This window comes from Fulmarus glacialis, unplaced genomic scaffold, assembly GCF_000690835.1.
Source record: "Fulmarus glacialis isolate BGI_N327 unplaced genomic scaffold, ASM69083v1 scaffold31660, whole genome shotgun sequence".
NCBI lineage: Eukaryota > Metazoa > Chordata > Aves > Procellariiformes > Procellariidae > Fulmarus > Fulmarus glacialis.
This window is the reverse complement of record NW_009189063.1, coordinates 27899-34763: the sequence shown is the minus strand read 5'-3', so window position 1 is coordinate 34763 and position 6865 is coordinate 27899.

Below are 6865 nucleotides of genomic sequence, written 5' to 3'. Positions count from 1 at the left end.
CTGAGTGTTATGATAAATCACAAGCTGAACATGAGTCAATGTCATGCTGTTGCAAATGAAGGCAAACATCTTGCTAGGATATATAAAAGACACACAGCCTGGAAGACATGTGAAGCAATACTCCTGCTCTGTTCAGCATTGCTAAAGCCTCAGCTTGGAGGCTGTGTGAAGTTTTGGTTATTACACTTCAAGACAGACGCGATTCAATCAGAGAGAGTCCAGAGAAGGGCAGCAGGGCTCATCAGAGGTCTGAAATACGTGACCTGCAAGATGATTTGAAAGAATTGAAATTATTTAGCCGAAAGACCAGAAAGCTGGCAGGGGTATATTACAGTCTTTAGACACAAAATAGAGGGGGGAGTGATCTTTTCTTTGGGCTCATGGTGGGTAGAGCAGAAAGCAAGAAGTAGCAGAAAGAAAGATTAATTTAGACTGCAGAAATAATTTTCTAGGATCTAGGATAATAAAAACTGTTGAATATTTGGTCTGGGGAGGTTGTGAGGACTCCATTATTTTAAGAACAAGTTAGACAATTATCTGTGAAGAATGAAATTAGGCTAGTGATCCTATCATGGGAAAGTACCTTGGACTATTTGACTTCTTAAGTTCTCTTCTAGATCATTCTTCTGTCATTATATGAAGGCAACATGGCCATTTCATGTAAATGAAATAAAAGCTGTCTGCTGGCCCTGTTCTGATGTTTGTCTGATATCCAAGGGTAGCACGGCACCAAGAACACAGTGCAGCTCTTCCTGAACAGAGCCTGAAAGAAAAGTAAGAGCTTACTAGAAGATGGTTAAAAGAAGTCTCTTTTTGGAGAAGGCGTGGGGAACAGGACATTCTGATTTCCCTGGAGCAGATGCTTGACTGAGTCTATGAATGCTGAAAACAATGATATGGGAAAAGAAAAATGAATGAGGATTAGCAGTTAGAAAAATGATCTGAACTGAAAATACAAACTCTTCTAGTATTTTACTCCTTGAATGAAAGACCATAGTCCAAAAATGCTTTTTTAGAGATTAAATGAAATAAAATAATGGCATTCAGAATAGAAATAAAGTAAAGCATAGTTCTACAGTTGATGGTTTTAGGCATTTCTCCAGGGAGAGAAAATCTAGGTCCTGTAGTATTCATGGTTTAACATACATTGTTTAATATAAATGGAACAGACGGTCCCCTGTGCGTGGTGAAAAAATGCTGGATCTCTGTGAGGAGACAGGTAGAAAGAATTAAGAGAGCAATGATCATCTCTCTTGGATGCTGCAGTGGAGAGCTGCACATAAGATCCTGAATAGAACATGTTTTGAGTCCAACAAAATAATTTTTTAATCCCCTAAAGGGAGAAGGATTTTTTTCTCTCCCCAGGCTTTAGACCTTTCCACTCAGACAAAAAGAAAAGCTCTTAGAGAAGTTAAAGACATACTGGGAGGAGTGGAAGTGGTTTTTATACCAATCAAGCAATAGGGAATTTTTTCTATGAAAACAGGTACTCTCTGGGACTGAAATGCTGCAAAGCAACTGCTGGAAAGAATCTGTGTTGAACAAACAAGACAAGGAGAAAATGAAGAATTAGGCTGCGCTTTTTAGAAGGCTGTTTTCATGGAGCTGTTGCTCAGTGAACTGTAGCATATTAGCATTATAATCTGGTGCTGTTTAAACACTCTTACACTGGAATTATCAATAAATTGACAGAAATCCTCATATTTTTATTTACTCTGGGACACGTAAGCACAAACTGTGACACTATATAAGCTCTGATTGCTTTTCCCCCTGCCCCCATCTTCCATTGCTGCTTGAACATTTGGGAAAAATAATGATTTGCTTAGGAAGCCGGTCACTTGATTCCCCAGATATTTCAAAGTAAATTCACATCCCTTCCACCCGAGTGCTGACCAGTGCTTCACATTAGCTTGTATTGCTTTGCCTGAGCTTATTTCATTTCTCCTTCTCCCATCCTTCTCTTTGCTTTCTTTACTTGTCATATGAGTATATGAAACACAGTCTTTATTTGGGAGACAGAAAAGGTATCCAAAAGAAGGCTTACTGTGACCTGATGCTAAAGGAGGTTCAGCTTTGGAACAACGTGGTTCTGGAAGGAGATAAAGCAAAGGCTAGCTAATGTAAAAAATCTCCTTTTTACTAGTAGGAGGAGGCAACAAGGAGGGATTGTTCTCTAGGAAACTTGGGAGGAAATCTGAGACAGGCTGGTCAGAAAACTACTGAACATGCTGGAGAGGGTTCTGCAGATGGTAATCTCCTCTTGGAAGCCATTGATAATTGTCTTGAAAAGGAAGGGCGTTAGACAGAAGAAGGAAGGTACGGGACTGAAAGAATTAGAGTAGAGGGAGCATTGGCTTGAAATACGAACTGATTATGAACATTTGGTTTTAGGGTACATGGCTGAAATTTCTCAGTGTGGTTGTAAGGAAATTGTGTAGGCTATTGCAAATGGCACTTCTGTCAGTATGAGCTGCATATTTAATGCAATGTAACGATATCCAAGCTTGCTTTAAATAAAGCATCTGCATAACAGTGTTCAGAGCAGCCATATCCTTCATGTTAATTCTTTTTTTTTTTTCTTTTATGTTATGTCCAGTTAGGGTCTAAAAGTTGCATAAAACCTGCCAGTGGGTTGCCGCAGTCGTTATTTCAGTATTTTAGCAAAATTCTTTTCCTATAAGCAAAAATCAGAGGCAGCAGCTTCAAGCTGTCAAGGGCAATTTTGCCGAGGAGGAAACTGGCTGGTCACGCAGATGAGCCTGAAATCTGTGAACACTTGACAGGCTCTGAGCGCTTTCTCACTGTGAATGAGGAACTGATGAGTGAACAGCAGTGTCCAGCAGCGCTTTTTGATGGTAATGCCAAAGCCTTTTACCAGCAGCTTCCCAGTGCAGATGGAGTTTTACAAAAATAGTCACACAAGCATTTCTACTGCCATTATGAGGGCATTTTTTAAATACTGGAAACAATATAAAGCCAGAAAGCAGATATGGGAAAACTTTGTAAAATTCTGTGTGTATTGAGGAGATTGTTCAGCAAATGCCTCTGTCCCTCCAACCAGGGCAGCAGACTCTGCCTTGTGGGCAGCAGCACTTCTGTGTCAGATTGTCACAGAAAAATCCAAGTTCAACAACTGTGAAAATTTGACTTGTACAGGGTTTAAGGGAGGAACTTCATAGCTCCCTGTTGAAGAAGATGACAAGCTTGATTAAATCCATGGACCAAAATGTACTCAGAGTTTAAAAAGTGGAAGCTGGGATTTTCCTGAAGATATCAGCTATCAGTTCACAGCCTTGGGATGTCTCATTTGCTCCAGCTATAGCCTTCTGAGAAATAGTTGTTAGTAAAATGGCTGAAAAATTGAAAGGGCCCAGGTTCCAGTTGGCTATAGGCATTCCACAGAGAGGTCTCATTACAAGGGATTTGGCAGGAAAGATCACTGGGAATGGGGAACTGCACATTGCTGATTGTGAAGGGTCAGTATTAACAGACATGACAATTACTGACTTTGCTAACTTACTTTGCTACTTTTAACTGTGTATCTGTAGACATAAAAGAAAGAATGCTAGTGGGCTGTGAATTTGATAAACCTGATTCCTGAAAAGCAACTGACAGTAAAGAGCGCTATGTGTATTGCAGAATTTCATTGTTAATCAAGAACTTCTGTACCACCCAGAGGAAGTCTGGGTCTCAAGACACTGACTGGTGATAAAAATGGGGGTAGTCACATGCAATTATTATTCTTTAAATGATTGTTTCTTGATCTATCTACCAATTCACTGGGTATGAAAGCAACAGGATTATTATGTTGGATAATCAGAGAACAGGACCAGAAAAAAGACTCATTAGCGTATGTGGACTTTGACTAACACCTCCCTTTCCCCAAACAGAGTGTGGCAGAGCAGAGTTTTCATTCTGGAATAATACTGGGCTCTGCTTTGGTGCTGAGTGCATGATGCTTGTTTCTTCCCAGTTCTTCAGCTCCAGGCCTGTGTCCTGACCCAGCAGGAGGAGGAACAGAAAGGAAGATGCCAGAGCAGAGATGGAAGATACACAGATCTTAATGCCTTTTATCACCTTCTTCACTAAACTAGAGCTCAGTGAATTTCCAAATTGAGATGTTGCAGCATGTTGGCAGTGAAGAGCAGCACTGCAGTGCAATTCACAGTGTTCTCTGAGCATCTTCACAGTAATGAAACAGCAGGGCATGAAAAGAAATGAATGTGATTTTTTGGCTGAGTGTGATGGCAGATGTTAAAAGACAGCATGCTTTCCTGCCTTACCTGTCAAGACAAGAAAAAAAAGCTCCCGAGGAAAGCAGCATTCCTGTAGGCAAATGCCCCAGTACAGATAGAGTTTTTTCAGATGGATTTGCAAAGCCTACTGTCAGAAAATATCAGCCAATAGCATGTGACGTTTTCTCAAAGTATGTTACAGTGGAGCCTTTGATATGTAAAAAGACCAAAGCAATTATGTTCTCATTGATGAAAGATAGTGTTACAAGTTGATCTATCAAGCAAAGGGAACTGAATCTCACCCGTTCTGAAAGTTTTCTGTTAACTGCAGGTAATCAAGAGGGGGACCAGCGTTACCCAACTTGTGAAAATCTTTGGTTGCATTGCTAAATCAACTCTTAGCAGTCAGTGAGCTCAGACATGACTAGGAAACAAAAATGCTTTTTGTTGTTGTTGCATGTAATCCCAGCTGGCACTCAGCTATCCATTAATTCCCTTAGGGGACGACTACTGGACTCCACAGGTTCATCCTAACTTGTGGTTTGATGGTCAACCAGCAAGAACCAGCATATTCCCTCTAGCTTTTATGCAGGTGGGTGATGTGGCAGGTCTTAGAGCAATGACTGGAGGGCAGCATTCCAGTGAGTGGGGGAATGGGTTGGAAGCAACAGCTACAGGCACAGAGTTCCAGGAAAAATGAGAATTATGTGCCCACTCAGCTGAGAGAGAGATAAAGAGAAGGTGTGGCTATGCAGCTAGAGAAGAAAACAGACAAGAAAAATCTAAAATGTGTTCCTTTTTTTTATTAGGACCTTACACAGCAGTTAAATTAAAATCATATATTGGCTGATACAAAATGCAGGAACACAGACTCACAGAAAGGAAATTGAGGACATAAAACCGTTACAGAGAGGGCAATGAACAAACCTGCAGAGTACACCACACGTTCCATTATCTCTTATAATATCTCCACAATCTCATGTACAACAGTCTTCAACAGGAAGGTATAACACAAAAGTTGTGATTTCGGTGATGTATAGAGGGTCAAAATGACTTTCCTATTTAGTGCACCTTCCTGGGTGGCAGGTTCCACAGGTTCCTATTAGTTCCTGGACAAATAAATATTAACAGTTGTTTTCATTCTTAATGAGGGGACGAGAGGAGAACATGAAAGGATCGCTGCAAGATTTTTCCCAACTGATGGTGCTGTACCTGACAGGTCTGCTGGACAGCTGGGCATGTGAATGAAAGTGGCAGTATGGAACATGAAGGAAAGCCAGTACAGCCTGTGTTTAACTGGAACACTTACTCTCATCCTGATGAAATTTCCTTTAATGTCTATAAGTATTGGTTACAACTAAGGATTAAAAGAAAATTGACAAATAGGGCATCAGCTCTGAGAATTGCACGGGAACCTTCTCTTCTGGTCTGCATGGTTGGAGGATGAAAATATTCATTCAGCTGCATTGAAGAAAACTGCTGCTTAGGTGCATAGAGGAAAGTGTGGTTTTAAAAAATCAAACAATAACTACCTATACTGTAGATACCTACCTATAGTAAACACCTATAGTCTCTGAGCTGTTGCTAGACTTTCATTTGTTAACAGAAGGAGTGGGGATTATCCCGAGAGCTAATCTTTCCTTCACTGGAAGGAAGTGGGGTAGAAAAACTGAGCCATGGCATGTAACAATAAAACAGAAAGAATAAAGGGGTTAGAATCTGAGTTGATTCCAGAGTACTGATTCTAGTGTGATTCTGCCCACATAGTGTTTCCACGTTGTCACTCACAGCTCAGTTTACCCTATTGATTATAAAGCAGTGACGTTTTCTAAAAAAAATGTCCCTAAGGATGTGAGTTACACCACCACTTCAGGAAAACCTAAGAACAAGCTTGAGTTCAGTGGGGCTGTCTAAACAGTCTTTTCATTCTTTATCAACCCTTTAAAGTCCCCATGCTTCATTATTTCTTGGGAAAAACGTTCTTTTTCCTGCCCAAACTCTTACTAAAAGAGAAAAATTACAAGAGTAGTCTGTGATGCTGAACCCATCTGCGTCTTCCTTAGGTTACCAGTTTTTGTCTCCAACCCAGAAACACCTTCTGCAAAGACTTCTAAACTTTCTCCCTCAATGCCTCTTAAGAGAGTCTCTCATGGTCTGTATAGCCATTGCCTTCCTCTTCACATTCTCCTTTAGCACTGCTGTGGTACTAACTGGATCTTGCTTGTTGATTCCAGCTGGTCAGATGATGAAATGGAACCGTCTTATTTGCTGACTCTTTCATTTTAGCACCTTTAATCCTGCAGGGTTTGGGGTTTTTTTTCCCAGACTTTATAATAGCATAGTAAAAGTATGAAATCTCATGCTACATTTGGTTGTTGCTACCCATGTCCCCCATCCTATGTCTTCTAGACTGTAAGCACCTTTTAAAAGCCAGCTGGTCAGATGATGAAATGGAACCGTCTTATTTGCTGACTCTTTCATTTTAGCACCTTTAATCCTGCAGGGTTTGGGGTTTTTTTTCCCAGACTTTATAATAGCATAGTAAAAGTATGAAATCTCATGCTACATTTGGTTGTTGCTACCCATGTCCCCCATCCTATGTCTTCTAGACTGTAAGCACCTTTTAAAAG